The sequence below is a fragment of the Lygodium microphyllum genome, chromosome 14 (assembly GCF_053477565.2).
Source record: "Lygodium microphyllum isolate KBCC chromosome 14, Lygodium_microphyllum_v1.1.10, whole genome shotgun sequence".
NCBI lineage: Eukaryota > Viridiplantae > Streptophyta > Polypodiopsida > Schizaeales > Lygodiaceae > Lygodium > Lygodium microphyllum.
In genome coordinates this window covers 122,852,259-122,877,940 of record NC_141148.1, presented here as the reverse complement: position 1 = coordinate 122,877,940, position 25,682 = coordinate 122,852,259, and the positions used below count along the sequence as shown (strand labels likewise).

General features: G+C 38.1%; 1 pseudogene; it reads left to right on the top strand.

Annotated features, from left to right (window-relative positions):
• Window positions 1-902: 902 nt before the first annotated feature.
• LOC148026063 (NADP-dependent glyceraldehyde-3-phosphate dehydrogenase pseudogene) lies at window positions 903-24,561 on the top strand (annotated as a pseudogene).
• The last annotated feature ends 1,121 nt before the right edge of the window (window positions 24,562-25,682 follow it).

Sequence of the window (25,682 nt, the reverse complement as noted above, 5' to 3'; positions counted from 1 at the left end):
AAGGAACTAACTAGGGTTAGCACAGTAAAGACATTTACTTGGTCGCATGTATTGCTAAAACTGAAACTCCTATACCCTAAATACTTGCCCAATTCCTCGGAATGAGATTGACAGACTCTTACGCAAGCTATCTTGCAAGAGGATGAAAAATCGTCCTAATATAGTATCTTTCTTGGGTAAAGATAATTGCTTGAAAGCAAGAGACCAGCCAATAAATTGGAATAACATATGAACTTAAGGTATTGATCAAGTCGGGTTAATAGGGTACGGCCCTAACCCAGGATATAGGGGATCTTGCCAAGTCGCAAGTAATCTCGGAGCGAGTGCTGGATGCATTCAGAAAGAAGGATTCACTCCTTAGTAGTTGGTCAACAATAAGGACCAATGGAAATGATTGTGCTTGTTACAGATTTAAGAGCGTTGTTTTGCTTTGTTTGATCAATGAATTAAAGGATAAATGGATATCTAATGCTTCAGGTTGAAGGCCTGAAGGGAGAGGGAGCTTCAGCTACCCCTAACTGCATGCTTGACCCTAACCAAGGGGGTTGTTAACCGCACCGGGAAGGTGGACCGAACCCGTCGCAAGAGGTCTCTCCGTTAAGCGCTACTTGGAGTAGGAGGATGCTTGGGTGCCAAGGGGGGCTCTGGCAGTAAATCCCTCGTCTTCCGGGCCCTACACAAGAGGCTAACGTGACTGCACTGCGTTATGTTGGAATCCATTGATACGAATCGATTAGGGAAAAAGAGGAACTCAAATTCGCTCTATTGGGTTGTATTGGGCCAACATTTATTGCAAAGTGAGGAGGAGCATGAGTTCAAGGCTTCCATCTAGTCTCTGTTTTAGCGCCATGGGAGTCAGCTGTCTTTGTTTTTAGCCTCTTTATCACACTGTGTGGGTTTCAATGGACAGGACAAAACAAACTGCAAGAAAGTTCTTGGTGAAGAAATCTTCTAAAGAAGGTTATGATCTAATTGTTGAGGAGATAGTTGAAGAAATTGTTCTTTCTGTTATACTAGCTAGTAAATTTTGTTTAAGTGAATACTTAGAGAACAAGTTATCTGGTGAGTTTGAGCCCTCAGCTTCTCCTCAGTCTCAACCTCCTAAGGAAGCCGCTGTGAGGAAAAAGAGAACGTTAAGATGGTTTTACATGCAAAGGTTTTATCAGGAAAGCTCAAAAGTCAACTAGTCACCTCATTCCCTAAGGCTACATTTTTTAGATTGGTCAAGGAGATATCTGATAGGTTGTCCTCTGTTGCTTCTATGGATGACCTCAACAAGAGATGGCACTTGTCTGCCCTACTATGTTTGAAAGAGGCAGTAGAGGATTTTTTAATAGATTTTATGAATGATGCTTATACTGCAGCTGCCAATGTACATCGCATTACATTAATGAATAAAGACTTTGGTATGGTTAGCAGACTTAGATAAAGGTTTGACAAGGTTTTGAAGTCTCTTCCATCAACTAAGCAAAAGGCATTTGAAATCCTCAATGTTTTGCCCACAAGAAAGCAGAAAGAGCCACTAACACCCAAGATTGAAGGGGTTACCCATTTGTATCAAACAAGGGTTGCAAGTGAGTAGGAGGTTGTCTTGGAGGAGAAAAGGAAAGAAGTAATAGAAAATGAGGATTTGATCTGGCAGAGAAAGATTTTGTCTCTTGGCCCAATGAACTACGAGAGGATGGGCAAAGTGTACGGCCAAATGGTCATAAAAACATGTTTCTGTTAGTCCTGAGAAAGAAGACTACCTCAGCATTTCTCTAGAGGATAATATCCTATTTGATAAAAAAGACTCTCAACTAATAGATTCAATAGTTTTTTGTTGTTTGAGGTAAGGTCTTTTGCTTCTCTTTATTTTAAATGAGTTTTTTCAAGGATCCTTATATTGCACTCATTCTCTTATTCATTCTTTACTTTGTATATAAGGCATATATTGCTTCTCTTAGCATTGATATTGCTAAGGGTATATTTGTTATTGATCCACTTCTCTTTGTGGATTTGTTTTCAAAATCTGAATCAAATATTGCAAGGTTTTTTAAGGAATTCAATAGTGTCACAAACCATCATATTTTTTTTCCATATATTGAAAGGTACTTTCTTCAACATTCTATCTCTTGATGATTTGTCTTTAGGGTTATTTCTCACTTGCGTTTTTGTTTGCAGAGGACACTAGAGCCTAATATATATTGACATTCCTGCAAGAAGGGTTATTTTTATGAATTCTCTTTCAGGAATCCATGGCCAATCAAAGATGTATTGTCAATAAACACTCTTTTTTTTATTTTTTATTGGATAAAGTTTATAATATTTGCTAATAAGTTAATTTGTGTAGTGCTTCTAGACTTGTTACTACCCACTTGGACACCAACTTTCAAAGCATTGTCGATCCTTAGAGACCTTTCAAGTTTCTGGTCCCATTGCAAAATGACGTACATAGTTGTGGCTGGAGAGTGGTTTCAAATGCTTCGAGCATAATAGATTCAAAGTTACTGAGTGTAGAGGGGGTGAATGTAAGTTTCCTATGCTTTATCATTTTTATAGTGAAAGTCTCTTGCTACTTCAAATAACTTGTGTGATTTGTTATAGTGCAGAGACTACCCTGAGTCATACATGTGGTGCATACGAGAGAGGTATATTGAACTAGTTTTAGATAGGGCAATTACAGCAGTGGACCCAGATTCCCCTCTCCTAGCTAAAAATTCCAAAGGACAAGAAATAACGAAGGGCAAAGGCAAGAAAATTGCAACTACCAAGAAAAGGAAGTCTGCAAGGCCCAAACAAAAGGGGCTTAGAATGAAGGGCATGCCTAAGATTTCTCCATTGAACTTTAGTCCATCCCCTCTAAAGCCCAACTTGGAGAAAAGAGTGCCTAAGGTAATTAAGTTCTTGGAGTCACCAAAGAAAACACCTACTAAGAGGAAACTAGTGATGACGGATGAAAGTATGGAAGATGAAGAAACTTTTCCAAAGAAAGAGAGAAGTCTTAAGGTTAGAGAAGCTGTAGATCAAGGAGAAGGTGAAGAGCAGCCTGAGGATGGAGAAGCCAAAGATAAAAGAGAATCTAAAGAATAACCTTATAATTATCAGTTTGTCTATTTGTACTCAAGTAACATTCCCCTTGTGTATACATCTGTAGTGCAATATTTTGACCCAAAATGTAATGATATGTCATTTTGATCTTACCCAAGAAAGACGATTTTTTGTTCATAGAATCATAGAGAATTATAAACCTTGTACCAAGTCTTTCCTATTAAATTGTACTGCAATTTTTTAACTCATGATATAATGAAATCATTTTGGTCCACAAACGACAATTTATTATTCACAGAATCACTGCAAAGCTTATACCAAGATTTTTTTAAATAGTACTTATCAATGTGTATAATTCCATGTTTCTGGAATCAATATTTGTGACTAGAAGAAAGATTCAAAATTATTTATACATGCATATTTATGGTCCAAAACTCACAACACTAGGAGGCAAACAACTCATACATGATATAGAGCTCTCAGCTCTTTTTCCAACTACAGCACCATTTACCTTGAACTTATATCCATGAGTAACATTCTCAAGAAACTCCAAGGTGTCTCTTATATCCTTAAGACTACACTTTGAAGTAATGTTCACCTCCTTCTTGTGCAGTAACTTGCACGGTAAGTTTCAATATCTTACAATCAATATCTGAATCTAAAGAACCCAAGCACACAATGTAAGTTTGTATCTTCTGTAATCAAAACCTATGATAAGAGATTGTCAAGATATATTATAGGATAAACCCAAAGATTGAGGGCACACATTGCACCTTATAAAGTTACCTTTGTGGCCAAATTCCTTGACTTTCCAGCATAGACCTAAAATTTTGTCCAAATCTTCCTCTGAAAGCTTCGTCCATTGTGGAAATGTTATTTTAAAGGAAGCTACAAAAACATGCAAGGGTAAAAACCACGATTAAGCGTACTCTTCTCGAGATCCTTCCAGGAGTCATAGCCTTTTGAAAATCTTGAGAAATCTTGAGTTTAAAACTCTCCATTATTACTTCATCAAGCATCTCGCAATCCAAAGATGAGAGGCTTGGTAATAGCAGATCTTCAAGGTATCCATACATGCTTGCTCTTGAAGGAATCACATATTGTGCATAATACAAAAAAATCCACTTTCATGAAAAAAACTCGTTGTCTGATCAACATAAATAATGTCTACAAATTCTTCATGAATGGCATGGAATGTTCCACTGAGGCTCTCCATAGGTTGCCACTCGAAACTTGTTGATGGAAAGATATCTACAACCAACAATCCATTATTTAGCATATGCTTCAAACAAAACCATATACTCACGTAAACCTTACAACTCAAACTTATAGTGTGCTTGCTAGGAAAAACATTCCCATGGGACCAAGTGCATATCTCTAGCCAAGTAAGCATGTTTCACCAAAGAAAACCAGCCTTGAGACATGGTTTTGAAGGCAAAGATACGTCCCTTCCAATGAAATTTGATATCCCCTTGTTTTTTTTTCACTCTATGAGAGCCCGTGCAAGATGGTAGCATTGTAACCCAATCATTTATAGTAAATGTTTTGGACTCCTGTTCTCCATTTGTGCTCTTTCTATACATGGTGCAATATTTTATGGAATGAGAAGAATGCCTTGTGGATCCCATGTAAAAAACAACAAGTATACAGACAATGTGCAGAGAAAGAAACCTAAAAAGAAAGAAGACAAATTAAAAATACTACGAGTACAAAGAACTTTGAAAATCCTCCCAATTTTTAAAATTTTCTTAATTAACTTAACTTTGTTATTTCTTTGTCAGAGGTTTTGACAGCTTTTATTAGTTAATAGGCGCCGTTGGGACTACCAAAACTTGTTAGGTTTTGAAGATTTCGACTAAATAGTAGGGGAGAACCACAAAATGAACTCTACTATCTCAAAAGCAAAGGAGACAAGAATACCACATTTTTGTCCACGTGGAAAAATCTCTTTGGCCCTTTCCTTAATCCACGAATTGACAAAAGTGTCGTTTTTAACATTTTTCTACCCTAATGTCATCGAGTCTCTGATGGTGGTGTTCCTCTTTTTCTCCAAGCAATTTGGCTCGTTGAGTCTCTTGTGTGGATGCTTGATGTCTTCTCCTAATTGTGGGTTCATTCAATTTATGTTATCTTGCATGAGTTCCTTGTTACTTGAAACAATCCTCTCATTTAAGCAACTCCCTTGTGAGTAGTGCTCTTGACTATGCATCACACAAAACGAGACTTTCGACTTTTCATGTGCCTTTCAAGTGATTAAATAATGTGATGTGTGAATGAAACTAGTTCAATGCAAGTCTCACTCCCCCCCTTTGTTCGATCTTGGCCCAATGTGGCTCAGAGGAACAAATTATGGCCACCCTCTTGGTCTCCTCATGGTCTCTATTCGGCATGGTTCATAGTTGTGGAGTCACTCCTAGACTATCAGGTGCCAAGTCCTTAGGAGAATCTGATCTTTGTCCTATCTACTTGCCACGAAGTGGATTGGGGTGTCCTACAGCTAGTGTTCAGTTTCTACCTGGGTTTGGTCATGTCAAAGTAGATGAAAAATTGGGTCCCATTCATCTATTTGATTTTTCGAGTTTTTATCAAATTACCAAAATCAAGCATCCAATTCTAATATCCGATCCAATTTTTGATGTTCGATTTTGCAATCCAATCCCGATTTGAGTCTGGGTCTGATTCCAATTGTCTAATTTTTGGGTGGGTGTTTAATTCTAATTTTGATTTTGGTGTTGGTGTGTCTAATTCCAATTTTGAGAGTCGGACATTCTTGGTCGAATCAAATCTTGTTTTAGGAATCCAACCATCTTATCCCATCGGCATGAACTCACATCACGGCTCAAATTTGATATGTTTGGGCTCACTACAACAACATGTTAGCTTTCTCTCTCTCCCTCTCAAACATGCAAGCAAAAAAGATCTCTTTCTCCCTTCCTTAAGGTCTTAAACCCCCTTTCCAACACTCCTTATATGAACACTTACTTGCAATGAAGATCAAATGTCCCTTCTCCTACTTATCTACCTCCACCAATGAATTGGGGAAAACCGCACTTTAATGCTAGATTCGGAGTGCGAAATCACTCAAAGATTGAATCCATTTTTCTTGGCAATGTAACTAAAATGTATTAGCTTTTCCTCGATTGCCAAAACCCACAAACCGCTGATTTGCTTCAAGTGTTTCAAGCCAAGTGCAATGGCTACCTCTCACTTAGTTGTATATGCTCTCACACCTATATTGAGTGTAGTTAGCTTACCTCCATGCTCGATCAAGTTCCTTCTACCTCAAGCAAGTCGGTGGCTCCATGATCCATGGTATTATTTCAAGCAAGCTAGATCCTCAAGCTCCAAGCTCCATGCTCCCTTGCTGCATGCCAGAAGAGAGAAGAAGAAGAAGAAGAAGAAGAAGAAGAAGAAGAAGAAAAAGAAGATAGGAGAATCTGAAGAGCTTCTCCACCATAGTCCCTCACCCTCATACACTCACTCTCTCACACTCCCTCTCTCAAGAATAAGCTCAAGCAAGCAAGAACAAGAAGAAGAAGAGAAGAGAAGAGCTAGTTTTGGCCACACACAAGAGTGACCTTCTCCATTCACTTTTTAGCTGTTATACATGTCCTAATCTCTTTTGGACACCCACCCCTTTTTTAAATGATTGGTCCTTTAGCCTAGATCCTTTTTCCTACTCCCTTCTATTTACATTGTGGCTTCACCTATGCCCGTCTACTTTTTACAAATTTCATAGGAGGGATCCTGGTGCTCTTTTACAAAGATTTAGGGGTTCCTTTGCATTTAAAAATACGCCCCTTCCATTTTTGCACTCGCCTTGGGTTTTTAAGGTGTCTTTGCGCTTTTGCCCATTTTTCCTCTTATTTGTCAAGCCACCTTTTTTCACTTTGCCCTAAATTTTAAGATTTTGTTTTGCTTCCTTCTTTTTTATTTTTTTCCTTTCTTGCATTGGAGGTTAACAATATCCCTCTAAAACATGGGGAAATATGGATCATGTGCCACCATCTATTACTCTCCATCATTGGTTGAAAAGAGAATCTATTAAAGTATAAGTAGGAATATGTTAATTAATGATTCCATGAAAAAAAAAATAGTACTCATATAATGTGTCCATATCAAATATCTATTTTTAAATAAAACATAACTACTCAAATTACTATAGTAACACTAATATCTCCACCTTGCTTATCCTCAAACACCTAATGAATGAAGTGATATCTCAATTTTACTCAGGGGAGTCACTATATGTAAGCCCTCTATATTTCAGCATTTAGGAGCTATTTAGAAATACCCTTATCTATAAATTTTCTTGAAATAAAACACACCCTTTTCTATTCAATTTGTAAATGGTCCCTTGATATATCAGCCTTCTATATTTTAAAAAAGTTATAAAATTGGTATTTTAAAAATCCTTTCTTTTGAACCTAGATGATATGTTACATATTTTAGAGTGAACCCCCCAAGCATTTTTATATGCTTGATTTTTACATGAAACAAAATTATTTACCACATTATGGCACTCTATGACTATCACTATGTAACAATGCCATGTCTTCATTTTGGGACCCAAGTCTCCCACAAGACAAGTAAGCCATGTCGCCTCTTTGCACATCTCTATGGGTACAATATACTCACCTCTAGTGGTACATAATGCCACATATTTTGGAAAATGGCGCATCCTTGAAATTTTATCACCATATTAGGTAAAAACATATCCTATGGTAGACTTTCTATCATCAACATTCCCTGTAACCACAAATCATGAATATGAAAATTTATCCATTTTAATCCTCCCCTCATCAAATTTGAGACAATCATTAGTAGATTAAGTTTCACATATAGAGGAAATGGATTACTAGTTGCTTTCGCCACTCCACATTAAAATGTTACAACACTTTGTTGACATAATCCTTTTAGGACAAATAGGGAAAACTCTTTGTCCTATCCCTAATTATATAAATTCCAAGAATATGATTTGCATGTACCAAATTCTTTGTTTCAAAGGTTTCCATTAACCTTTTCTTGAGTGTATCAATGAGATACTGTTTTTTCCATTCTATCAACATATCATTCACATAACGAGTCATTACTATCAAGATGCCACCTTTAGCATTTCTAATGTATAAGAAATTGTGTGTCTCACTCCTTTTATTTCCTAAGATACTACATAAAGGCATACAATTTATTTGTATCATTCCTGTGGGGCTTGCTTTAATCCATAGAGGCTTCTTTTTAGCTTGTAGACAACCTTTTCTTTGTTATGTTCCACAAAACCTTTGGGTTGTTCATGTAGATCTCATCATGAAGGTCACCATATAGGAATGTTATCTTGATATCCAATTGTACAAGGTCCATATGAACCTTAGCCACCAAGGCAAGCATAGTGGAAGGAGTAGTTAATTTCACTACAACAAAAAATATCTCATCAAAGTTCACACCTTTCTTTGACTTAAAACCTTTGGTTACTAACTTTGCCTTGTACTTTGGTTTAGCATCACCTATAGTCTTTAACTAATAGATCAACTTGGATGGCAAAGCATTGATGCCCTTTGTTGGCAAACAAACTGACTCCTAAGTATGATTCTTCATTATGAAATCCATTTAAAACTACATAACTAGCTCCCACTTAAGCTTGTTATCACTAGTTATGGTCTCTTTCCCACAAGATAGCTCCCCTCAATCTAGCAACACCATATAGTCAATCCCAACCTACAATCTCTCATGGGGATGAAAGATACAAGTAGATTCACAAAGCATAATACACTAATTTAGAGTGGAGTTCTCAACCTCTGCTCTTTCTACATGAGGCACCGTAGGATTCTCAACTTGCTACTCAATAAAGTCCCCTACTTTGGACTCACTAAGTGAAGAAACACTTGTACTCTTCGTCTACAAACTTGGTGTATGAGTACCTTTCCTAAGTTGCAAAATAATAGTAGTAGTATATCTTGGAAAGTAACTTTTCTTGTTTCCACATCCTTAACAGAGGTTTCTTGTACATACTCTTCTCATTGATTACATCACCACTACATTTAACCTTTCTAACTTTTAGATCCCAAAGGTGGTAACCCATCTCACTATGATTGATCCATATCCCAAAACTTACTAGACTTTGGTTCTAACTTACTATGATTTTCCTATGGCACATGTGCATAAGCTGCACAACCAAATAAATCTTCTTCTAATTGATGATTACATCATTACTATGGATAACCTTTCTACCTTTTGGATCCTAAAGGTGATAATCCATCTCATGATTGATCTATCCATAACCCAAAAAGATGCACTTATTACTAGACTTTGGGTCTAAGTTACTATGCTCTTCATTTGGAATGTGTGCATAAGCTTCACAAACAAATACTCTTAAGTGATCACAATAAGATTGCTTGCCTCCCAACAATGCCTCTTTAATTCGGAATGCCACCTTCTAAAGTAATATTAGGCAATCTAGTCATCAAATGTATATTAGTCTCCATAGCCCAAAATCCTTGAGTAAGACCATCATTGACAACATTATTAACATCCTTTCATTTATCGTCATATTCATGTGCTAAGAGTTTCCTTTTATCTCATATGCTTCATGAAAATTTCTGAACTCATAAGAAACATATTTTCCACCATTATTAGTTTAGAGTCACTTAAATCTTTATTTGATTTATTTTTGTAAGCGCTTGAAATTTTTAAAAACAAGATAAAGCCTCATCTTTCCTACCCATCATAAAGCCCACACTTTACTAGTTGCATCATCAATGAATGAGATAAAATAGGATGCCTCCTATAGACTATTTAAGAGTGAGTGCTATTATTTAGCAAGCTCTTCATTTGGAGCTTTTTAGGTGCTTCTTGAAGCTTTTCGGTCATCACTTGGATTTTTTTGGTTATTTAATGGAGCTTTCTGTTTGATTATGTTATCGCTTTGAGTTTATTTATTTTGCAATTGCAAACCAATTAGATCAATTATGTTAGGATGTTGAATTGCAAACTAATCACAAACTCTTAAATTCTTTGATCTCCAACAAAAAATAGGTATGCAAGATAAGAGAACATTGTCAGCCCTTTTTCCTTGACTGTCATAAACATCCACATACCATGGATACACAAAATCACCACTAATTCCATCAATGGTTTGGGTCTCCTTTTTGGATGTGCTATCTTTCTTTGCCATTGAATAGTTCTACAAAGAGAAAAAGTTGTTAGACAAAAGTGGATTTAAAAATATTCAAAATTCACAAAACCCTTGATATTCATAATTTTTAGCTATTTTTAAGCACTTCTCGGCATCAAAACTCCGCTCTCAGTTGGAGTAGTAGAGATCATAGATCGGGCTGAGAGAGTGCATTAACAGACAAGAAAAGAGTGTCAGGAGCCTCTCAACCATGAAATACGAGCCTCAAAACTGCAATTTTTATGTGTAACTGATCTTTTCTTTTATTTTATCCCAACTTAAGTGAGATCCAAAATCCATAGAGTCATACATCATTCCCAAGCATCATCAAGCCCCTTGGCATGCATGCCAGTACAAGGCATCATATTAAAAATAATGCAACTACAAATCATGTGAAATCATCATCGTCACTAGGGTGAACAGATGGTGGTCCGTATGATGCCACATCGACCAAGCACTAGTTGTAGAGGCTAAAATGACCTTTAAGGCACATGCAAAAATGATGTGTCTCTATGCTTGCTCTATCAAGGCCGCCACAACCTAAAAAAATATCCAGCACATAGTTGAGATCCTTTGTGAATGTAGCAAGGAGCCACCTACAAAAGAAACCATTTAGTAACATCCATAACAAAAGCATGATGTATCTCAATGCAAAGTATAAACCACTCTAAGAGTGTATAATGCACCCATAAAAAGCTAGTGATCTTTCTACAACCCCTCGAACCTCTACACCATCCACATAAGTATGCTCAAATGATGTGCCGTAGAGTTCTGTCTCAAAGAGGAAGTTACGAGAGGCGGGAAACATGTATGGGGGCTAACCCTCTCACTAGCCTCTCTATCATATGAAGGGACACACATCCCTCGATAAAAAAATCCAATAGTAAGGTTCATGACCTACCAATACACAATTATCTTGTTAGCCACTTAAACTTTTATTTAAAACAGTTACAGGCTTATCTACAATACACTTACCTCCTCTCAAGTATCAAGGTGTCTATATCCACCCTCACACACAAGAGTCCATGTGTGATGGAGCTTCAATCCCATGGCACAAGCTCCTCTAAGAACTTTTCCAAAGTGTTGTGAACGTCCCAAAGTCACCAAGCACCCCTCATCTGCCAAGAATCTATGGGCTAGGTCCATGATACCTTTGACTAGTGCAGTAGAAACTGTATTCCATTCGGGAATCCCTTTCAAAATTAAAGATGTATAAGACCATGCAATATCACATGAGTTTATTAACTAAACTAATGCAAGTACATATACCTTCTACCTCAAGGCCAACAACAAGCAAATATGTAGGAAAATCCACAAACAACAACTTAGCAACCTCATATGATGGGACACCATCACGCTAGTAAGAGTTGATGGTATTTCCCTCCATGAAGCACTGAATGCTAAAATTGAAAACATAATAACAAAGCATAAGGAGCCATTACAATAGATGTGTATATAGAGGATAGTGAAAAATATACCCATCTAATGCAAAATCGTCGATGGATGTCACATCTATCAACAGAGCATCTACAATAGTTTGGTATTGAAATCCTATCATCAAAATAAAGTTTACTTATAAATATTGAGGTTGGCTAAATGTTAAGCATAGAATGTAAAAGCTAGAAATCTACATATCTATCTTGCATATAGTGAGACATCTACAAGACTCTTGTATAGGCTCTGATGTGACTAAGTCATGAATGACATAGCCCAAGAAGGTGTAGTATTTTGCAAAGATCCCTCAAAGTGACCCTTACTTTTTTTCTTTTCTTACCAAATGCTATGCATGTGAAAACCATCTTTTCTGCCTAAAGTTGTAAAGAAAAATAGTAAAGAAAGAAAATTATTTAGTATTTAATAGTTAAAATGTATATTATCTTTAAAAAAAGAAAAATATACTTTTAACACGACTCCAATAATCCAATAGATGATACTTGATTCATCTATTATCTCTTCATCCAATGAAAAAACTTTCTCTTTGTGTTTAGACCTTTGCTTCATTGTACAAATCTCATTTGATTCACTTATATTACCTAGGAAATGTAAATAGAAAAAATAATATTTTAATAAATTGACTCTTCAAATGAAAACCCTAAACTCTATCATTCATGCAAATTGGCTTACCCTTGCCATGCTCCAATGCATCATCTATCATGGGGATATCATTTTTTTTTCTTATGGACTTTTTCTTCACTGTAGTATCACAATTGCATCGCTAATGTTACCTAACTAGTATGAAGTCAACAAAATACAATATTATATTCATGCAAACTAGAAGAAATGTTACTTGGATCAAACTAAAACTTTGCATTCCATCCAATATACCCTTTGCCATGATACCACCACAAGTTTCCTTTATCCCCACAACATGAGGGACCATGTCTATTGTATTGGACATTTCTAATTTGCAAAAACAACAAGGTTAAGAAAACACACAAGTCTAAAAAGTTATGATAAATTTTATATTAAACAAATACATTTTTAGAAAGTACCATTTCCTTCATCCTCTTCTTTGTGCATAGAAATTACTCTATTTTGTTCCAAGAACCCTGCATATAAGGCAAGTATTACTAAAACAAATAGCTAAGAGCAAGAGTTACCATGTATTTACTATGTTTGGCTCTCAAAGTACTTACTCTCTCTTAATTAAATCTCTTGTAGTGGAATGTCATCTAATGGATAGTTTATCCACCATCATGGACAAACATGCATTTCCCATTCCGATAGACCCCTCTCAAGCAGTACTTTTGAGAACATACAATTTTCACATCCCAAGTACATCCACTTCTCCACTAGAGGAGGGAGGCTTCCTAGCACCCTTTATACATATTCTATTCAGAAAATATGATTTCTTTATACTAGAAATACCTGTACACCGCCCTCTTGCTTGATTGTGTGAGCTCTAGAACCTTCTCAGAGTCTCCAACATTCTTCATCTCACCAAAAATATTTACAAATGCCTTTAAAATATGTAAATGTCTTTAGCCTTTTAAAAAAACATCAAAGCCTCTTGGAATCTTAGTGCCATCAACTTGTAAGCTCTTGATCAATAAGGAGCAATATTCTCCAATCATATAAAACCAATAAACCTCTTCCTTCATGTAGTTGTGAAATCTTCTTACATCTGCAAAGTGTGACATAGTGGTGTCCTTTGCCTTTGTGATAGTCATGAGAAGTAAAATCTCTCTTTTTCTAATATATTGGTTATTGAACAAAACATAACTTTAATATTGTTGAACCAAATTAAGTTCAATTCCAAAAAATAAGAGAAAATTAGCCCATGAGGAAAACATACCTCTTTAATGTAGCAGTATTAGCACCACAAATGGCATATAATTTGTCCTTGGTAATAGCCGTCATGTTCTTTTCATCCCAATTTAATGCAAACAAAACAGAAAAAAAATCCTCTCCATGCACAGGATTAGCTATTCCAAGGTACTTGTATCCTTTGTCCTTCAATTTATCTTGCTCTTTGTTTATGAATTGTTTTCTTTTTGCCTCATAATTTTCCTCTAGCAATGCAAACTCCTTGAGGTGGGCCTCCTCTTTGAGTATGGCAGAGTTATAACCATCCTAAATAAAAAACCAATACACTATTCTTAGTTATGGTTAAATTAAAGATACCACAATTTGTTATGCTGGAAACTAAAATACTGTACCAAATTTTGTACCTTCCACACCAAAAACGTTATTAGCATACATGGGTTCTTGTACCATGGATCATTGCTATGGTTACTTTTGCCTTAAATTTCATACTATATTTCAACCCACTGTCTTTGAGAAGGGCTCATCCTTTCTAAAATGCTTTGTTTATAGACAATGCCAAACTTTTTGAACATGAAAATTTCATGGCCTAGATTGGGTTTGACATGTGCTCTTCTTATACTATAACATTGAAATTTGTCCTTAAATTTTAAGATTTACACATTAAAAAAACCTATTCACATTCACATAACTAATAAATAAAAACCTATTGGTATAAACAAAATTTCTTGAAATTCAAACATAAATTATATTTATATTTTGAGATTCACACATAAACAAAAACTATTGGCATTCACACATAATTGATAATCTATTAACACTACAAGGATATGGAGGTATAGTGACGGCACTTTCCGATGCAAAATAGCGGGGTCGCTATTTGCTTTGCAAATGCGACGCAAATAGCGATGGTACTCAGACGAAAAAAATGCAGGCCAAAATCCGAGCGCGTTATTTTGCGCGCATACACGAAAGAGAGAGCGAAAGGGAGAGCAAAAGGGAGAGTGAACATCTTGCATTTGAGAGGGAGAGGGAGAGAAAGAGAGAAAGAGGGAGAAGGAAAGCTTCTCACCGCCGCCACCACCGTTCGCGAAGAAGAGGAGGAGGAGTACGAAGGGCGAAGAGGAGCCGTTGTCGCAAAGAGGAGCCGTCACCGAACCCTTCTTCGAGCCTTTACGGTGAGTGCATTGTTCCTTATTACTTTGTTTTTGTGTTTTTTCTTTCTCTTTTACTTGTTTTTGTGAAAATTCATGTGTATTGAGAGAGGGAGAGGAAATCAGAGAGAAAGAGAGGGAGAGGGAGAGGGAGGGAGAGGAAAGAGAGGGAAACATTAAACATAATAGGGAAAGAGAGAGGGAGAGGAAGAGAGAAAAAAAATTAAACATAATAGGGAAAGAGAGAAAGAGGGGGAGAGGGTGAGGGAGGGAGAGAAAATGAGAGGGAGAGGAAGAGAGAAAAGGAAAGAAGGAACGAGAGAGAGAGGGAAAAAACATTAAAAATATTAGGGAAAGAGAGAAAGAGAGGGAGAGGGAGGGAGAGGAAATTAGAGAGGGCGAGGAAGAGAGAAAAGGGAATGAGAGAGGGAGAGGAGAGAGAAAAAACATTAAACATAATAGGAAAAGAGAGAAAGAGAGGGAAAGGGAGGGAGAGAAAATGAGACAGGGAGAGGAAATGAGAGAGGGAGGAAGAAAGAAAAGAAAATGAGAGAGGGAGAGGAAGTGAGAAAAAACATTAAACATGATAGGAAAAGAGAGAAAGAGAGGGAGAGGGTGAGGGAGGGAGAGGAAATGAGAGAGGGAGAGGAAGAGAGAAAAGGAAAGAAAGAACAAGAGAGAGAGGGAGAAAATATTAAACATAACAGGCAAAGAGAGAAAGAGAGGGAGAGGGAGGAAGAGAGAGAAGGAGGGAGGGGTTGTTGTTTTCCTGTTTGTTATAGTAGTAGTAGTTTTTTTTTCTTTTTTTGTTTATTGTTGTTTAGTTTTCTTGTTATTTTATAGTAGTAGTAGTAGTAGCAGTAGTTTTTTCTTCTTTTCTTGTTTATTGTTATTGTAGTAGTAGTAGTTGTTGTTGTTGTTGTTTTTTCTTCTTTTCTTGTTTATTATAGTGGTAGTGGTAGTCGTAGTGGTAGTCGTGGTCATGGTGGTAGTCGTAGTCGTAGTCATGGTTGTAGTCGTAGTCGTCATAGTCGTGGTTGTAGTAGTAGTGGTTGTTTTCTTCTTTATTGTTGTTGTTATTATTTTTGTTGTAGTAGTAGTAATAGTTTTTTTGGTTTTCTTATTTATTGTTGTCTAGTTTTCTTTTTTGTTGTTATTGTAGTAGTGGTAGTAGTAGTAGTTTTTTCTTCTTTTCTTGTTTATTATAGTGGTAGTGGTAGTTGTAGTGGTCGTGGTCGTGGTCATCGTTGTCGTCGTTGTCGTAGTCGTAGTCATAGTTGTGGTCGTGGTCATGGTCATAGTCGTAGTCGTCATAGTCATGGTTGTAGTAGTAGTAGTGGTTTTCTTGTTTGTTGTTGTTATTATTGTTGTTGTAGTAGTAGTAATAGTTTTTTTTGTTTTCTTGTTTAGGGTTTTCTAGTTTTCTTGTTTGTTGTTGTTGTTGTAGTAGTGGTAGTATTAGTAGTTTTTTTTTTCTTTTCTTATTTGTTGTAGTAGTAGTAGTAGTAGTAGTAGTAGTAGTAGTAGTAGTAGTAGTAGTAGTAGTAGTAGTAGTAGTTGTTGTTGTTGTTGTTGTTGTTGTTGTTGTTGTTGTTGTTGTTGTTGTTGTAGTAGAGAGAGAGATATGTTTTGTTAAAGAAAATGAGATAGGGGGAGGAAGTGAAAAATGAAGAAGGAACGAGAGAGAGAGAATAAACATACAACATAATAAAGAAAGAGAAAAAGAGAGAGAGATGGAAGGAGAGGAGATAATGAATGGATTAAAAAAAAAGAGAGTGGTGGCGAGGCCTAGTGAGGTCCGGTGCAACACCACGAGATGGGAAACACTCCGACATACATTAATTTGTGGGTGGGTGGGTGGAGACTTTACATATGTTAATTTTTGCTGGGTTACAAGAGAAGAAATCCATTCTCAAACAATTGAAGAAAGAAAAAAAGAATGATAACAAAAATAAATTGTTTGTCGTAACGTAGACAAAATAGAAAACGATGAAGGTCTTGATGTTCAAGATCGCAAGGCATATCGTAATCAGCGTGTCTCATGTCCTTGCTCTCAATGTAAGCTGGCAATTAGATGAAAACGTTGATTGTCTATAGAACACGTAGGATGCTTTGGAGTGTAGTCATTTTTCATAATGCTTTCTCATTTGTGGCAGTTTGTACTACCGATCGCGATCGTAGGATGCTTTACTCTAGAAATATGTGGGGCCATTTACAGGTTGTTAACTTTAGTGCAATGGATCTCATAGAAGGAGATTAAGACATCCTCTATTGAATCCGCGAGGCAGGGCGCAGTGGAGACGATCTATCTCTTTGAGAAATACCTGCCTACCAACATGCTCATGATACAAATCGGCCTTCTTGTGCATCTTGTAGATGAAGTGGATATTGTTGGACGTCTCCATACACGATGGATGTTTTGCTTGGAGCGCTTCATGAAAACCCTGAAAGGCTTTGTGCGACAACGAACTCGGCCAGAAGGTAGCATTGATGAAGGTCGATTGGTGTCTAAGGCGCTAGTGCATATTTCACAATGGCTACCAACGGTGGATCCAGACAGCAATATGCTATGGTCACTGAAGGACGATGATAGAATGACCAGAGATGTGGTGGTTGGAAATGGGGTAGAAAAAGGAATGGATGCTACAATGGAGGAAAAAGTGAATCGCTTTTGTATGTTGCACCATGCCTCTATGGAGACGTGGCTCGCCAGGTACCAAAGCTAGGCAAAATCAAGAGGAAGCGTGATCTGAATTTTGACGTAGTACAGGCCATCAACCGATTCAATATCCCAAGGGCATGGAGGAGATGCTGCGGTTTATGTCAACGCGATGGTTGCATAGACCTTTGACCGCAGCATCTCATGGTCTCATGAAGGGGTGGAGGTCTCAACCAAGGAGTAGGAATTCTCGAGAGGATGTAGTCCAAAGGTAATGACGTGCTTAGGATTTTTGTATCTATATTTTATATGCAATAACTAATTGAGTGTTTCAATGTACACTACAAAATATATAGTACAGCATGGTCACATGGACGGCATTTTCGCGTGGAGCGTATTGACAAAATTCACTCCACAACAGGCTATGGTATCATGGCAAGGTTCGAGCAAGAGAGCCGATGACGAGCAACGGATCCAAATACGATTATAGATGAGATGGAGTATTTTGGGAACTTGCAAAGTATTGTTATGGTGGATTACCGTAGCTTCTCCATGATACTACTCAATGTACAGTGGTTCAAAGTTGTACTTGAAGGAGCTGGAGCAACAATTTGACAAGGTCCATCTGGATTTCTCGAAATAGATTCTGAAAAAGAATGGACGGATTTGCATGACACCTTTTTGTTGCCGGCCCATTGTGAACAGGTGCATGAACTCATTTGCTTGTTGATTGTATTATGACATGCTGCATGTCACAATAGTTAAATCTCTCTTGTATGTGTTTGTGAATAGGTAATATTCTATCCAAATCCTCGACAACCTCGATGGTGATATGTTATACCTTCAACTCCTAGAAGTGCGAGAGTATATGATCAAAGTGATGTTTCGAGCATAGATGAGGACAATATGCAAATAGAGGGGTCGATATTGCAAGGGGTGGAGGCCACCGAAAGCTTGGAGCATGTAGAGGAGCCAGCATCTAGTAACAATGATGGAAGCATAGGAGTCCAAGAATTCTTTAAGAACAAGGTGGACTCATCCTTTTGTGGTGACATATCTATCGACCTTCCACGAGTTGTGTCAGGAGATTGACATGGAACCATAGGATACTTCATACTTGGAGCATCCACTTACTCAATTCATTGACTAATCGCTTATAAGGGTACATAAGATATACATTTTAAGTAAGATCATTTTTTAAAGTATATTACCGTGCTTTGTATGATTTAAATTGATTATGCTAACATTATGTTTTGTTTGTGAAGGTGAACTTTATGGATACTTAGATTATCAGGATGAGTCAAGGGATGAGCAATGAGGAGTTGTAGGATATCTTCACACGCATGTCTACAGATCGGATGGCGAGATTCAGAGACATGGTGGACTAGGAGTTGTCTCGGATATCATCATGCTGCTCTATTAGATCTACTTCAGTGCGATCAAAAGGCGAGATTCAGAGACATGGCAGACCAGGAGTTATCTCCGATATCATCAGGCCGCTCTATTAGATCTACTTCAGTGCAATCAGATGCTTCAATTTTGAGTAGACGAGGTCGATGCTCCAGACTTGGGCCAAACAGAGGGAGTGCTTCAAGGTCAAGGGGATGCTGTAGAGATACGGATGTAGTGAGCCTACAGTCGGCTCGGGATACATGTGCTACTCCTCACTCTCGTGGTGATTCCAGAGAGTGTGGCTCAGGTGGTTGCTTTGGAGACATGGACGCGGTGTCTCCGTCTCGTCGTTCTGAAGGAGTTGTGTCACCTCTAGGATTTGTCACACCTGTGGGGATGTCTACTCTAGTCACTCCGGCTTTTTCTTTGTTGTCCATAGTAGATGGTACCCCTATGGGTGTGACTCCGATAGATACTACCCCGATCGGTACACCAGATGTATAGGGGTCTCCTGGATATGCCTAAGAGTGTAGTCGCAGGACGGTTGCAGGTGGAAGAGGACCCATCTTAGGCATACCCCAAAGGGGTATGCTTACCTTGTAGATGATACGTCAGGAGCCATCATCATGAATGATGAGGGGAGGAGGGTGGCTTGCATGAGAGAGTTGTGCCAACAAGTTTTTTGGCACAATGTCTTGGATCATTGGAAAAATATACCAGAGGGAAGCAAGGACTACATAGTAGCATCCTTGCATAAGGAGTTCTCGGTACCAGCCGCAGCAGATAGGTTTTCTACGGGCTAGATGATGGAGTGCATGCATGCATATATGTCACACAGATGATTGGACGCACGCAAGGCCTTCAAAAGTGGGGCCACAAAGCCCGAGTGGCTAGACGTGGATGACTGGCGCCGATCGAGGGAGGAGGCTACAAATTCTCCAGGACGTTGGAGACAGCAGCACGAGGCAGCAAGGGCAGGACTAGAGGCTGGAGTGGTCTATCATCTTGGGAGTGGTAGCCACAAGACATATATGGAGGACTTTGTAAGTTTCTCTTTTGTTTTGCTTGCTTCTTTTTTTGCAATATCCTTTGTATTGAAAATCATGTTTCTAACAGTTAGTATTTTGTTTCCTTTGCAGCACTCCATTACAAATAGAGATCTGACCGGCCTTGAGACTCAATATGCAGAGAGGCATGGTCTCACTGCATTGACCGACTGATTATATAGATGCGCTGGCCCTGTAAGTCACTCATCTTTCTTGTCCGTAGTTACTATGTTTAATTAGAATGCATTATTGTATGGTGGACTGATGTGTAGTTGTTTCTTTTTTGCAGAGTCTGTTCGATGCTCCTTAATGGTGGGATGAGCTTTCGGATGGCGATGATCTATAGCTTGCCCTTGGATCCCTGGAGCTCACACACCCTTCTTTTTTGGTCACGTGATATGTGTAGACATTTTCTATGTAGTAGTGATATCTTGCCATGATTGTACCAATCGCTTTCATTATGTGATCATGTATTTATTTTATGTATTAATGTTATGATTTAATTAAACTTTGTCTTTATTTACACGAGCATTGTATACAGTGCAGAAACTATTTTATATGGCCCAAATAAAGCACATAGTGCTCAAGTTACCGTCGCTATTAGTGTCGCAAATTTACTGCATGCATCGCTATTAGTGTCGTTATTAACATCGCAAAGCGTCGTTATTAGCATCATTATTTGCGTCGGCATCAATGTCGCAAATGCGATGGTGATAGCGACGCTGATAACGATGGTTATATCGACTGTTCTATGGTGTCGCCAATAATGACACTTTTTGCGACGACGGGGTCAAATTTCTTTATTTATATTTTTATTACTTCAAACGTCGGTATAAGGCCTATATCTTGTAGTGTAACCCATTTGAAAAAGTTAATAGTGATAAGTATACTTACCCATTTGAAAAAATACTTCCAATGCTGAAAATAGTTCTTATTCTTTCTTCTTCTCCACTTGAATGAATTGGCATAGAGCTCTAACATGTCGTGAAATATCTTCATAATAAACTACATACATCAAATATAAAATAAATAATTATTTAAAGAATGAAGTATCGTCACAATAAAAAAGAGAAAGCAAGACAATGCAGAGTTACCTTCCTTTATCGTCTTCATCCATGTGTTCAACCTATGATTACCATCCCATATCAAAAACTTGTGCCCTCTTAAATCAGCCCACTCATTAGTCAATTAATCTACAAACCTTTGGTTAAATCTCTCCAAAGAGAGCCACACTCTTCCAAATTTTGGGAAGATATGTCCATTAGCTCATTAGTGGACATCCTCAAAGAAACAAAAAATTTACCCATTGTTTCCATATTTGGAGCATTATCGAAAGATGAAATCAACCATGTAGCAAAAGTACCCTAAAGATTTTTCCATCGACTACCACCTAGAAGGAAAATACCTCTAGATGGACTACCCCCTAGAAGGAAAAGAGTACTACCCCTACCCTAAAACGAATGCTAACCCAAAGAAGTCCAAGAAGCAAGAAAAGAGATAGAATACTATGTCAAAGGAGAATGATGGAAGGTGGATGTAAGTTCAAATATAGAAAGCATAATGAAGGGGTTAGGATACAACAAGGAAGATGAAGATAAGTTGACATGTTAGAAGGATGAGCCCTTGTACGCGTGGGCTACAAATTAATTGGAAGAAGAACCAATCTTAGAAGAGATAGAGTTGAAGAAGGAGGACGAGATACCTAATACCAATCAAAAAACGCCTCCACTTGTTGAAATTAAGGGTGGGGCCAAGTCAGTGCTCTCCTTTGAGGAAAATTATGCCTTTGTTGTATATTGAGGATATAGAGAAGAAGATGGAGTTAAAAAATGAGGATGGAAGAGTGAAAGTACCTGGGGTGGGGGATTCGCTACATGGAGTGACACTTCAACTTTAGATGATGATTTAGGAAAAGAAGAAGAGAAGAGAAATGAGTTACCTACCATTCATGAAAGAGGGAGAGTACCATGAAAGCTATGAGAAAAAAAGTTAGAAGAGAGTTAAACATCCCATTGTGCACTTGCTCAAACCATGTATAGATTAAATCTCAATACTATTCCTGATGATGAATAATCTTGAACCATCAAAACAATCAAGGAGAAAAGGATTTCAAAATCCCTCTAACAAACTAGAGCTTTAGAAGATAGTAGTGCAATGGTGATGCTGCCTAAGATATAAATTTGAATAAAAATTATTAATATTCAAGAAATTATTGAAGGGCCCTAATTAAAGCTACATAAAATTTTGTTTGACTATCACAATGACCTAGCTATAAGCCTTACGAGAATTGAAAACTCTAATAAGGAATACAACAACAAATAAAAAACGAAGAGTGCATAAAGTAAGAGAAGGGAGAGGATGAGCTTGATCTTGATCTTGGAACACCTCATGCCCATCAACTAGAAGAAGAAGAAAAGGGCAATGATGAGCTAAGTCCAAATCCTGGAGCTAGCTTGTGAAAGTAGCTAGGTTCACAATCTTTACTTTCACAACCTAGTCTGTAACCCCAAAAAGAGTTTTAACTTGGCATGAAGCTAAGAAGAGCCAAAGAGGTGCCATATACCAAGACCTCACCTTCTATGTGAAAAGAAAAATTGAACTAATTGGTTTGTCTAAGTTCACGGAAAGCAAGAAAGATTTGGGGAATAGACCAAGGAAAAGGGCCCAAGTACTTGACTTGATGACGAGGGCAAAGCATCTTGGCAAAGAAGCCAAGAGACCCAAGTACCCAAGTCCCAAGGAAATGACTAGAAGAAAGGGAGGAATTACACTCGAAGCAACCCAATGGATTGCCTCGCTTAAGGCCTAGAACCACATGGTGACAACCAAGCCACCACACCTTGATCCCAACATTACGACAACTTGGAATCACGCTTACAAAACTTGGAATGCAAAGCCATCAGAGCCAAGCCAAATAAAGTTAGGACTATAAAGCGTTCACTCCTTAGACATAATTGAGTCAAGGGTGGGCTGGAATGAAAAAGAATAAAAGAACTGATTCTAGATGGGAAAACCCTATCCATCTTGATCAGAAAAGTTATGTTAAGACTGCCAAGTTATAGTGTAATCGGTGTCGTGCTGCTGCACATCCGAGGTGTGGAATCCACCAAAAAGTTTGTGTGTGTGACATTCGTGTTTTGTGCATACCTAGTCGTTGTGTTTGCATTTTCCTACGTGTATGATGTTTTTTCCCTATATTTTTTGTACCTATTCAGGTAGTACCCGTATTTTCTTTAGCCTATGTGTGCATGATTGCATGTGAAGTGTGTGTATTCAAACAAGGTCGAGAAACCCACACTTTAGTGAGTGCAAAAGCCCTTGCTTGATCTAACTCAAATATGCTCTGTGTGAAAGGGGATAAATAATGATTGGAGAGAAGAAGCTTCTAACGAAGCTTGAATAAAAACAAGCTTTTTCGGGATTAAAAGGAAGCTTTTATTGAACGCACTATTTTTGGGGCGGCATACCGAGCAAAACGGAAAGTGGAGTTTAAGGGGGAAACATAGATCAGATTCTTTTACTAGCCATAAAATTTACCTTTGAAGGGGAGCCAATGATATTCAAGGGGGACTCTGTTTTTTTTTTGGTAGAGTATGCACGAAAAAGGAGGGTTTGCTAAATCGGGAGCTCACGATTCTTTTGGGCGACTGACCAGCATGATGATTGGAAGTGAGGGAGTTGACAGTTATGGCGTCCTGAATGTTATCAATTCGAAGAGTTCCTGTACTACGGGGAGGATGCATATTAAAGCAGAGCGAGCCACTGAATTGCCCTTCTTTCCCTGTGAGAGCTCCCTCTGAGGCACAATGAACTTCTGCAATCGGGCCTTTGTTGTTCCCTGGCAGGTTCAGTTTCGAATCAAAATGAGATTAGATGTAACTAGAGTTATTCATAATGACTTCAAAGCAGCGCTCATCTGTTCGTTCGTTCGATCGATACACCAATCGATGGATCTGACCCGAGGATCAACAAGGCTGCAGCTATCTTGAAATAGTACAAGAACCCTATTGCAGAGTGCCTTGTCAAGTAAATTGCAAAGCCCTGGAAGGATGTCGCTATCGAGGTTGTTCGATCAGGTGATCTGATATTATACTGTGCAGAGGAAGGAGTCAGGACCTTGGCAGCAGGAAAGCTACTGACTGCTGACAGTTTCCCAGGAAACGAAAGAAACAAAATAAGTCTTGCATCAAAGATACCTTTGGGAGTGGTGTGGGCTATTCCACCTTTCAATTATCCTGTAAATTTGACAGTTTCTAAAATTGCGCCTGCCTTACTAGCAGGAAATGCAATAGTCTTGAAGCCAGCAACACAAGGTGCAGTTTCGGAGCTTCATATGGTTCATTGCTTCCATTTAGCTGGATTTCCCAAGGGTCTCATTAGTTGTATTACTGGGAAGGGCTGAGAGATTGGTGATTTTTTTTGACTATGCATCCAAGGGTTAACTGCATAAGTTTCACTGGAGATGATACAAGTATTGCCATTTCAAAGAAAGCAGGAATGGTTCCTCTTCAAATAGAGCTTGGTGGCAAGGATGCCTGCATTGTTCTTGAAGATGCCGACCTTGATCTTGCAACCTATCTACAAAATGGGAATACTCTTGAGGCAGTGTATTAAACCTTGAAGACTCTTGGGAAACTCTCTGCAAAGCGAGTTCAAAGATTATCTTGCCTTGATCATTTATTGGAGTTGAAGACATTCTCTTGAAGACTGGGTGACATACTTGAAGCTCTTGTATTCTGATATAGATCTTGATGTGGTTTTCTTGAGAGGATTGACTCTCTTGATTGATCATTATATTTGTAATCCGTCTTGCCGCTTGTACTTGAACCAAAATTTTAATACACTTAAACCTTGTCATCAAAGTCTCATCTTGTAACTGTCTCGATCTGATCTTCCGTCTTGGAATTTCTCAAGGACCTTTGTGGTCGCGGCTTTGTTTTCGAAAACCTTTCGACACCGGCTTAATAAAAAAGGTTGCGTAAAGACGCGGCTAATGATACAATAGATGAATTGCTGACAGACACTAATCACCTTGATCGAATGAGATGTGTTAAGACCTTGGGAAAACCACCCTTAGATTGCTAAGGATAGGTATCCATTGAGGAAGGGTGAGTGTATGGGTAAGGGCTTTGTAAGTATACCATGAGGATGCCTACAGATGCGCACATTTAGGGAGTGATAGTCGCTCAAACTCTGCTTGGGTCATGTTTCCACATGTGATTCCCTAGGCTTAGTGGGGAACTCTCACATGTAGGGAGTAGTAGTCACTCAAGCTCTACTTGAGTTGTGATTTTACGTCTGATTCTCTAGGCTCAACAGTGAACCCTCAAATGTGCAACATCATGAGGACGTAGTCAAGAGATGTAACTAAATGTCATATTTGTACATATCATGAATACAAAGGATTCCTTATTGATATATCTTGTGTGTATTTCTGTTGTGCCCTTTCTATGCCTCATGACAAGTTATGACTTGAAGTCTTGTGAAGGTCCATAACACCCCCCTCCCCCAGCACACACACCTCCTTCCCACCTCCCTCCTATTTGCAATTCAACTCATCTTGACAAGAGAATGCCCTTGAGAGAGAGCAAGAGAGTAATATTGAAAATAAAAGAGAGTAAAAAGTGGACTCGAATTACATAACGAGGAGATAGTAATCACATGTCATCATCCTTTTTGCAAGAGTGTGTTATTTTTGCGAGCTTTTGATTTCGTGCTTTTGCAATTAAAACTGATTTTTTGAGATTTTTGAAATAACTTTGGATTTTTTCTACAAATGACATTGACATTATAGTTCACTCATAAAGGTCATATCACACACTACTACTCTTTTGTAACATGAAGATATATGATATATCATGCATGCATCACTATTTGGGAGTTCCCAATGAAACATACACTATTCAAAATAGAGAAAGAAATGCTACTAAATAATCACTACAAAAGAAAAACACTACTAAATCTGGGGT